This window comes from Diachasma alloeum, unplaced genomic scaffold (assembly GCF_001412515.2).
Source record: "Diachasma alloeum isolate Michigan unplaced genomic scaffold, Dall2.0 Dall_scaffold_01433, whole genome shotgun sequence".
NCBI classification, from domain to species: Eukaryota; Metazoa; Arthropoda; class Insecta; order Hymenoptera; family Braconidae; genus Diachasma; species Diachasma alloeum.
Window position 1 is genome coordinate 11162 of NW_021681531.1, and position 11609 is coordinate 22770.

The 11609-nt window shown below is 34.8% G+C and overlaps 1 long non-coding RNA gene across 1 annotated transcript; it reads right to left on the bottom strand.

Moving 5' to 3' along the window:
- Window positions 1-9268: 9268 nt before the first annotated feature.
- On the bottom strand, window positions 9269-10522 carry LOC107046485. Its single transcript, XR_001461567.1, has 2 exons — window positions 10345-10522; window positions 9269-9691 (listed from the first exon to the last, which is right to left on the bottom strand). It is a non-coding gene; the product is annotated as an uncharacterized LOC107046485 (long non-coding RNA).
- Between the last annotated feature and the right edge of the window lie 1087 nt (window positions 10523-11609).

Consider the following 11609-nt stretch of genomic DNA (forward strand, 5'->3'; position numbering starts at 1 on the left):
AGTGTTCCAATGTGGCTGAAGCATGTCCTCTTTCTTCTCCATTCCGTTCGATCCACTCGAACCAATGGGAAAATTCCACTTGTTAAGTATCCCCCTTCCTGGGTCAACTAGCGGGGTTATTAGTGATGACCCGACCTCTAGTGTTCTCGAGAAGAGGATTGAGTTGCTTGTCCTCAGTTTCTCTCTATCCCAGTACTGTCATTGGCTCCCAGTTTGCCGCTTACGCCACAGGTGGTCGAAGTTTACATTATTATTGACCTTTAGTGATCATTAATCGAAAGATCAGGGCTCTAGTTTATCGACCTTGCCCACAACAAGTGTCATTGTTTACCCTGGCTTTGCAACATTCCAATGGGGTTTATTGGTGTTGAGTAATGATGTTTGTCTCTCTGGGAGTTCACTTCCCTCCATCTATGGTTACTGTCTTCTATTGAATGGGTTAATTCATCCCATCAACACGTAGCTATTGTTTTGATTGGTCCCCAGGCTGCACTTAATCTCTCAACTGTCACCTCCGGGCTTCTGGTAGCTATTATTTCTCTGGTATTTGGCATTTGGCAGCTATACCAGTCTAATACTCTTTTCTCATCTCTCCCGTCTTTCTCCATGTATTTTTCCCATCGAGAGCCTTCCTCAACAAGCGAAGCCCCCACTGGCAGGGTGTCGTCCAGCTCCAGTCTCCAGTGCTCCCAGTCTTCTTCGTGATGGTTGAGTGGATACAGTTTCCCCCAGGATGGTTTTACAGTTATTTTTTCTTATAAACTACAGAGGAAGAAAGGTAGAGCTCTTTTGGTTTCTTTCGTCTTTAAATAAATGTTATTCTTTTGGTTTTTAGGAGCGAGGCTTGCCCTCGTGACAAAATAAGAAACATCATTTCAAGAACCAATCATCTTCATTTCCAATTTACTATTTGAAACCCGTAGCAACGCCATTTTTAGAAATTATTCCAACATAAAAAATAATTTGTAATTTGTGAGATTTTCTGATAGTAAATAGATAAATGATAACTTGAGAAATTATCAGGATGTTCTTTTGATTGAATTTGAAAATGGAGACGATTGACGATAATAATATCGATTATTCAGATTCTTCCAATAATCTCAATCCATTCGAAAGCATATTGCTAATTCATTAGCAAAGAAACTGTACTATAGAAAGAGTGAGGGCAATATCCCACTTGTTTTTATTTGTCTGACTTTAGTAAATGCGCAAATACCTTCTTCACTTTTTAGTCCATGTAATATGCATGCTGTTTTATTGGGATATTTCTTAATGAAGGAATCCCAATTATGGTGTTCCTCCATAGTTTTGTTACGTCCGAATGACGTACAACATTTTTTTATTATTATAATTATTAATTATTAATAAATGATGGAATTCAAAATTTCCGTAGGAATTTAATTCCCTCCAAAATAAAATTTAAAAGAGAAATCATCTAATTACGATTTAGTTTCCTCTACGAGGTATTAAGGGAAGAAAAGGATTGAGAATTATTTCCTCTCTGGATTTCTCTCGAATTAAATTTTTCTTATGATAATCAAGATTAAAATCACAATTAGAATTTATAATTTTCAACTCCGAATTGAAAGAATTCTTTAACTCAATTAAACTATGAAAAGCTGAATTGAATTGATCGATTGATCTATGATGACTTTCTTTACATTTATTTTGAGATCATTTATCTCTTTGAATCCAAATTCAAGTGTCTAAGCAATTTAACATCAAACATTCGTGTCGTCGCCATTTTGGGTCCGCTTTGGACTATTCAACAATCATAATTTCAATTAAAATCACCTGATGAATGAATAACTTTTATTCAATTATCGAGTTCAACTCATTACAACCCTTGGAACTAGAATCTTCCCATATATATTCTCGATGATTAAATTGTTCAGTATTCTGACGTGAAAAATCAGAGAACGATGAGAGAATATAAACAGAACAAAAAAAAATTTTTGATTAATTTAATAGCAAAAATTTAAATAGAAATAGACGAATGATTGATGTGTTATTCTTCTCCAAATAAGGAAGTGATCATCCTGTCAATCGATCAATTCACGAAGAAACTAAAGTGTATCCTTATTATCAATTGTTAATCAAAAATTAACTGGGAAAATTCATTAAAAGAATATCGCTAATTATTCTTGAAAATTCTGTTTACGATTCATTTCTAGAATAAGCAAAAGTCACCTCGCCATCCTAAGCTCTTTCCTTTGGTAGGCTTAAAAAGGCGATCTTTAGTCGTATTTTCTCGATTTATCAATCAAGTAAAGTTGAAAATCATGACATAACAGTTTTCACTTCTCGGACCAACAATTTTTTTTTAAATAATCGGGCTTCTTCACCGACAGTATAAACAGCATGGGAATTTTTCAATAATGATTGTGAATAATTGTTGATAAACTTTTTCTGTTGATGCCTTGCCTTCGATTCCATGTAGACGATGCATCCGACGGTTATTATCTACCTGAAGAGCTTCAGGTAGATCGGTGAAAACGTAAGTTGGTGCTAGGACCCAATGCCCCAAAATGTTACCAGCTACACTTGTAATTGCAATTTCGTTGGGTAGAAATTTCCAATTTCGGCCGCGAAAACCAACAACAGCAATAGCGAGCTCCATCTTAGCGACTGAATTGTTTAGGAATGAATGATGCGCCCTGCTCATATGGGATAATTTTCCAGCTTTTCTTTAGTATTAGAGGTGGGGGAAACGGTTCAAAGAAATAAAGAAGATTTCAAAGTAAGTATAAAAAATTTATTCATTTTTCATTCGAGTTACATTTTTTCAATTGTAATATTAATCTTTTGAGTGTAATTTCAAAGTGTCGGAATTACGGGACTCTTTAATTCTTTCCATTATAAGAGGTGATGTGATGTAATATAATGAGCCTTCAAATTAATAAGTTCTCCAGCAAAGAAACATGTAAAAGGATAAGTTACAAAAGGGCGATGTACAATTTTCTTCAAAGCGTAACACAGATCGGAATAATTTTTCAACATATAATTTTCAATTTCTTCTTCATTAGGTACACTGGTTTCATAGGATGTTTTCATGAGATCCCTCCATATGAAGTCGCCCACCATCTCGATGAGAGCATTGAGATTATCTTGCAGATGTAGGCCGAGCAGAACATCTAACCATTCGTTAATCCATGTTACTTTTTTCCAAAGATTTTTTACGGTCACAGCATGCATAAACACTTCGCAATGATTTGAGTGAATATTACACACTGTTGAGTACGAGTCGTACCAAAGCTCACAACTAGGTCACCACATTCGATGATACTTAAATTTCGATGAAGTTCAGTATCTTTGTAATCAAAGTAGTCGAGAATACACTCCAAGTTGTTTGTCAGTTTTTCCCATGTATCAAAGGCCAATGTATTTCTACTACGTGAATTTACACCGTAAAGTTTCCCAGATGGAACAATGGATGAATTTTCTTGCAAATCGATGCCGACACCAAGTCTTTTTGTCATTGAATTATTCAATGCAAAGGCACTGCAGAGCATAACTGTTTGCCCCGGCCAGGAAGTTTTCTCTTTATTATTAGCCATGGATATTTCAAAGCAAAAGAAACTGAATCGCCCTCGCAGCTCCTCAAGCCTTTTATATATATGGAGCGTAAGATTGGGGGAAAGCATGTGTTGAAGGCAGAAAAATTAAAAAACGACGTGGCTCGCCGGGCTAGCGTAAATTGGTCCATCTTCATGTTCCCCTGATGATGTTCTTTTCATATCCTTATTATTTCCATCACCTTTTTTGGTCTATACACAGCTGTATGCCACCTTTCAGAATACCCACACAGCAGGGGTACGGAGCAGATAGACAAGGAAGCTGGCGGCTAGTGCAATTTCTCCCCACATTGTCCAAAACCACATCTTCTCATGCCTTTGTTTTTCTCGCTTTTGTTCTCCAATGTACTCCAAATTTTTTTGAATTTCATCGAGAGTCACATCATACGATAAGACTCCGGCAATATTAGCATCGGTCACAACTCGTGGAATATCTGATTGATTATATGGTGCATGAAGAGGCGCATAACCAGAAATTTGTGGTAGGATGTCCGAGATATTCAAACGAATAGAGGAATTATATTGATATGCGGTTTCTATGAGCGTGGCAGCCGTGTTTCATCGGAAAATTCCCGAGCCCGAGAGAATCACTGTTTCCTTTGAAATGTCCCCACAAATTATTTGAGCCTTTTCCTCTTCAGGTAGAGAATAGAGCCATGCCTTCATATTATTCAATTGTTTCCAGTATGGATTGAATATTTTACTAATCCTGATATCACAATCCTCAAACGGTTCATGTTTTTCAGTGGCTATTAATGATATGTCGCATTTATCACTTGGAGAATGGATAGCTTGGAGAGCACATATGATAATTGTGTGTCTCTGAACAGTGAGGCAGATCATCTTCATGAATTAGCATATAAACGTCTTGCTCATGTGAGATAACTAAATAATCCGTACGAGGTTAAATGTATGCCAAGCCTTTTTTATTCTCTCTGAATATTTGGATTATGGGGAATGGATGCATTTTATATAAAAAATGAACATTTGGGTGCAAAGAAGAATATGTAAAACGTGAAATACTTTTCCACCATGATAGCCAATGGAAGTCTTGGAAATTTTCCTTAACTCTCCAGCACGTAATATACGCGGAATATACGCTCTTTATTATCATCATGTCCTAGTTTTGCAAAATATACAGAGATAATTACTATCTGCAAATTATTAACATATGTGTCAATTATCATTTCTTTATGACGTATCCCAAATGATTATTAAATGTGATTTTATTCTCAATGTTTTGAAGTTTATATACTTTGAGAATTATCCTATCCAATAAAATATTATGACGAGCCGAACGGTTTTTTATAGTATCAATTTCATCATGAATACGGTGAAATTCTGATTTCACTATATGGGTTTGATTACCGATTAAATTGACTATATTCTTCTGCCTTTCATACAATTTGTCAATTTCTTTATTATAATATAATGCATCTTCTTCGTCAAGAGTGCCAAAGAGCGCGCGGCTTATACCCCCAATAAAACCCGAGGGTACCCTCCGTTTTACAGTGGGTGTATCATCGTTCTGCTATTTCATATTTGGATTTTATATAACTCGTATCAAGTATTGAAGCACAAGGTTCACGTATTTCATATTCGAAAAATATCGTTTCATGAGACTTTATTGCATTTTCAGACATGAAAGGTTTTTGTGATTGAAAAAAATTGATATCAATGGATGTCAATAAACGCCATTCGCCTTTAGCGAAACGAATGCGATGCATTAGTTCATAATATAAACCCACACCAGAGTCAATCGGTGTTTTCGTAAAATTTATAATCTGGGCCCCTCCAAGGGGTACTGACAGTGCCAGCAAAGCGGTCAGGAGCAGGTACACAGACATTTTGACCTTTCATTTTATTGCTTCAACTCACAGACAAAAATAACAGGGAAATGCTTTTCAAAAAGAAGAGATGTGATCTCTTTCACTCCACACAACTGAATGAGAGATTGATCGTTATTACAGAATTATATGTAAAATAACTAGAAATGCATCGACCAAGATGGTCGCTATGTTGACAGTGTCTCACTGTATGTACAAGAGAGTGTCTCATCTCTCGTACAAATCCAACATGTGGTGCCCCACATTTATATAAAAGAGATCGTTGGCTACTCAGGTTTGATAGTGAGAATGGCAAAAAGTTACTGACTCTTTCATTTCCGCATCTAGTTTGTGCATCTAAGTTTGTTGCCGTGTGAGACCCAAAATCTTTGCGTCGACAACCACCAACCCCCACAAGTATTGCCGTAGCATCTCTATTGACACATGGAAAAGTGAATACAGAAGACCCTAGAGAAATTGAATTAGCAGTGAATATTATCCAACAATGCCGTGACATCATGTTTTTTTTCAATTGATTTACGGTGTATGGAATACATAGTGAATTCGTGTAATCCTCTTAATGATGAAAAAGAACGTTATGGGAATGTACATTTCTGCATACGGTCATAAAAATTCTGTAAAAAACTTTATAAGTGTGGATATACTATATCCAAGTAACCCCAATGAAATGCTGTTTGAATCCACACACATTTTTCCTCCCAGGGGTCCACATTATCCCCACCACCAGATTTTTACTCATCTCCCCACTATTCTACACATTGATCGTTGATGAAAACTAAAGAAATTTCCGAGAGAATTATTTTGCTTCATACAATTTGGACCCTCTTCATTATTACACAGCGTCAGGCTTGGCGTTTGACACAATGTTGAAAATGACTGGAGTTCAATTGGAATTATTCCAAGATGCCAAAATGCTCCTTTTCATCGAGAAAGGCATCAGGGGAGGATTGTCACAGTGCTCAAATCGATATGGAAACGCTAATAATCCATATATAGAGTCTGAATATGAATGTGATAAAGAAAAATCATACCTGATGTATCTGGATGTGAATAATTTATATGGAGCAGCAATGAGTTATCTGCCGAGTGGGAACTTCCGTTGGATGAAAAAATCGTCATTCTTCAAAGTCCAGGAAATTCCAGATGACTCTGTAATTTCCGGGACATTGAGGAATGACCATTTTTCCATCCAACGAAACTGGATATATTTTGGAAATTGATCTGGAATACCCGGAGGAATTGCATGAGCAACATAAGGGCTTGCTATTGTGTCCGGAGCATATTATACCCCCTAACGGTCAAGCAAAATTGCCAAAAATAATAAAACTAACCAAAAATAGTTGTCTCATTCATTATCGAAATTTGAAACAATATTCTAAATTGGAGCTCAAAATTACTATAATCCATAGAATTTTGAAGTTTTTTCAAAGCCCTTGGTTAAAAAAATATATTGACCTCAATACGACTCTCCGCCAAGAATTTCGCAACGACTTTGAAAATAAATTTCTACAAACTAATAAATAACGCATTGTTTTATAAAATAATGGAGAATGTTCGAACACCACTTGATGTAAAATTGATAACAAAATGAGGGGAACGATGGGGGGCGGAGAGTTAGATTTCGAAACCCAACTATCATACCAGCGTCATTTTTGATAATGAATTACTCATCCTTCAAATGAGTTGTAAGAAAATTAGATTTAATAAACCAGTATATGTAGGCTTTAGTTTTTCAGATATTTCTAAAACAAACATTTACGATTTTCACTATAATTATGTAAAAAGTACTTTCAAGGATAGGGCAAAATTATTATACAAAGACACAGATAGTCTTATTTAGCATTTTAAAGTAGATAATATTTATCAAGTCATGAAAGAAGATATAAATAAATTCGATAATTCGGATTACCCAGTAGATATTGTTCATAATATGCCTCTAAAGAAGAAAAAATTAGATTTAATGAAGGATGAGAATCATGGTAAGGTCATGATTGAGTTTTTGGGACTGCAAGCAAAAATGTATAATGTCAAATTTTCCGGTGAAGATAGAGAAAAATCACCAAAGGAGTGGAAAGATCAGCGTTAAAACGTATCACATTCAGTCATTATAAAGCATGCTTCGAGCACCATGAAAATATTTGGATGCCGCAAAATATGATTAGATCCATCAAACATGACGTGTTCACAATTAATCAAACAAAATTAGCTCTAAGTTGGCATGACTATCTTAGCATCACTATCTTGGGAGCTACTGGAGATTACGGAAGACAATTGTACTGGAAAATATTCGACACCTACTTTACAACATATTTTTTCAAATTTTCCGCACCATGCCCTGATGATTTGTTGTTGACTTCTGAATTTGTTTATTGATTCACTTATAGTGAGTTCAACTTTTTTGAAACAAAATTCTTTCCCCGAAACTTACACCTGTTTTGAATGAAATAGTTTTTTTGGTTGTCTTTGATAAAATTGATATTTATTGAGTTATAATTTTTTCAAGAAACAACTCACCCGGCCCGTCTTGAAAATTTTGATTTCGCATAACTTCAGCAAATGTTTTAATAACTCTGCAGTGTATGGAATAAATCAACAATATATTCAATATTTCTTGAAGTTTAAAAAAAAAGTCTTTTGATTTCATGGAAGTAGTATGGAACGTCTCTGTGGCGTATCCTGTGATCCTCAACCGGCCAAAAAAGTTGTAATTATTTTTCTGTCATGAAAATTTCTTCCGAAGTTGCAAGTCTTCGCTTCCTCAGTGATTTCATATCACAGTTTTTCTCTTTACATATAAACAGAATTTCCTACCATGACAAGTTTTTTTCTTCATGCATCGAAACATTCTTCTGTGATAATCATTTTTTCTGGAGTTCTTTCTGCATCTAAAAATTTTCTTCGTGATTTCAAGATTTTTTCCATAAAGACAAGTCTTTTTCTTCGTATTCCGGAATATGTTATTTGCAATAACTAATAGTATTCTTTGTAAATAAAAAATATTTTCAGAGTCAACACAATTTTCTATTTTACATCTTCACGTTTTTTTTCAAAGTATCCGAGTTATTTTGTTTACATCAGAGAGTTTTGCATGATTATTTCATATGCAATCAGAAATGTTTTCTTTGTAACATCAAGAATTCTCAATTTGACTCAAGTTTCCATCTTTGCGTCTCTAAAATTTTTCGTCGTCCAAAAAATTTTCAATATCACTAACTTTTTCTTCTTTGCATACTGAAAAATGGTTGTCATCAAAGATTTATTTCTGTGATGACACATTTTTTTCAGGTATCACTAAAATTTTCTTCTTTACATATCGAAATATTTTTTTCAACGAAATATTTTCTGTGTAACAAGAAAGTTTTTCCTGTGTAATCCAAAATCTCTCTATGACATCGAAAATTTGTTTTTGGTGACTATAAAATATTTTCTTTGAGACGTCCAGACTTGTCAATATCACTCAAGTTTTCTTCTTTGTATATTGAAACATTTGGTCATGACAATTTTTTTCTGTCCAACAAAAGTGTTTTCTGCGCGATCATAAAATTTTTCTATACCGTGAGGGTGTCAGTTCTCGGACGGTTAAGGGTAACTCGACCATCAATAACCGATTCTTCGTTTTTTTTTCCGTCAAATATGAAGTTTGCGGTTTCCATAGTCATTTTTGATGTTTTTGGGACAAGAACACATTTGATTTTTATTAAAAAACTTCGGAATTCGATAAATATTTGTTAAAACAAAACACAGCTCCCCGGATTCAGTTCTCGGACGACATGAATTCAATTCTCGGACAAAGTGAATGAGAGGGGTTTGGGAGAAGGAAAAATATTGGAAATCAATTGTAAAAAATATTTTTGACAGATCTATTCTCATTCTAATAGCCATAAACTTATTACACACTAAATGATAACCATGAATAACCATTATTATTATGAATTAAGAGTAATTAAGCCAAGAGATTTTATCAGTTTGTGAACGGAATTCTGCAATTGATCCTTAGTGACGGGAAACCCTCTATCAGCCATATAACAAATCCATTCTACCGGTTTCTTCTCATAAAATTCTCCCACAATACACTCAGGGTCAGGTCTGTTGATCCCAGCTTTTGTCTTGCCATTTGCCTTGTCGTATAAGGTTGACTTAGGGATATTATATTCTTTGCTGACTGATCCCAAAGATCTTCCTGTTCTGATCGCCGTCAGAGCACTTTCTAACTGCTCAGGAGTATACTCTGGTGCTTTTGATTTTCTAAGTCGCGAAAGCGTCGCAGGCCTGAAAGAGTCGAAGAATGGATGATTTTTTTTGTTATTATTCTTGGGAATCATTTTTTTTTCAAAAACGTGAGAAGAATGTCTCCATGAGAATAAGAGCACTGACAGGGATGAACGCCTGTATGAATAAATTTAATGAAAAAATTTAGCGCTTTCTTTGAGATTTTTTTTTCAGCAATTTTAGCAACAAAAACGAAAAAAAATTTAGCAGAAAAAAATTCTTATTAAACCTTTGAATTTCATTAAACATCTCAAAATCTCTTTACTTTTTTCAAACCGAATATCTCTTGGACAAATGAAACGGTAAAATTAGATAAAATTCTATATAAATGGTCCAAAAAACGAATAGAATTTCCCAATAGAATTCTAATGGAACTCCAAGAGAATTCTCATAGAATTCCACTAGAAATGCAATAGAATTTCTCAGAGAAAGTGCTAAGTTTTTCTGTCAAATTTCTTCATGCGTGCGATTGAGGTTAAGCACATGGATAAACACGTCCGAGAACTGAACCCACCTCGTCTTTGGTGGATTCAGATCTCGGACCCTCAATTTCTCCAATAATTTATTTATTTTTTTAAATTGTCCACATCTATTTTTATTCGAAAATTAACCTTCAACTCATAAAAACCGATTATAAACAATTTTTCACTTACATTTTGTTGTTAGATCCTTAAGAAGCACAGAGGGATTTCACCGCCCGCACACTACATAACACTCCACAGACCCTCCTACTGTGTGAACCCTCGAATAAATATAAGTGTAATTATTCTGTACACTTAGTGAAATATTAATAAATATTGCAATTTGGGAAATATTTATTCTACTTTTCGAGGGAATAACAGAAAATGGCCATCGAGCACTATGGATATGCAATTAATTTGAAATTCGATCGTAAGAGTGCTCTGCGTCCGAGATCTGAATACCATCCGAGAACGTCCTCACGGTAACATGAGGAATTTTTTTTCGTAAGATCACTAACGCTTTCTTCTTCACATATTGAAATATTTTTGAAATATTGAAATATTTTTCCAGCGGAATGTTTCCTCTGTTACAACCAAGTTTTTCCTGTGCAATCCAAAATTTCCCTATAACCAACGTCGGTGGCCGAGTGGATTAGACGCAAGTCTAGTGTGCGAAAGGTTGTGAGTTCGATTCCCCGTGGAACCGAATTTTCCAACGGAAGACTCCGGCGAGCGGGAGGTTGCTAATAGAGAAACCGCCTGTACCGACATGGGTTTTCTGTGGTTTCCCCATGCTAATTCTATGTTCTATAGGAATGCGAATGCAGTACAGTGTAGAATCTACAGCCGCATGCATAGGGTTGGATAGAGTGCCGAATGGGACCCGAAAAGGGACTCTGAGGCCGTAAAAAAAGAAAAAAAATGTCCCTATAACATCGAAGGTAATTTTTTGTGACTATAAAATTTGTTCTTTGAGATGTCCACAGTTTTCAACATAACAAAACTTGTCTTCTTTTGCATATTGAGTTTTTTTTCAGCTAAGATGTACCTCTGTGATGACAATTTTTTTGTTTGCCACAAAAGTGTTTTCTGCGGAATTACAAAATTTTTCTTTGTACCAACAGTTGTGCTTTGCGATCACAAGTTTTTTCCATAAAGACAAGATTTTTTTATGTGCAATCAGAAAATTTTTCTTTGTAACATTAACAATTTTCAATTTGACTCGTTTTCGTTTGTATGTATCAATAATTTTTCATCGTCCCAAGAATTTTCAATATTACAAACTTTTTCTTCTGTGCATACTGAAAAATTTTTTTCATCAAATTTTTTTTTCTGTGATGACATGTTTCCAACTATCTCAAACAGTTTTTTCTTTGCATATAAAAGATACTAAGTGTAGGATTAAAAGTTTTTTTTCCAATAATATTTGTTCTTTGCGATCATAGAATTTTTTCTAT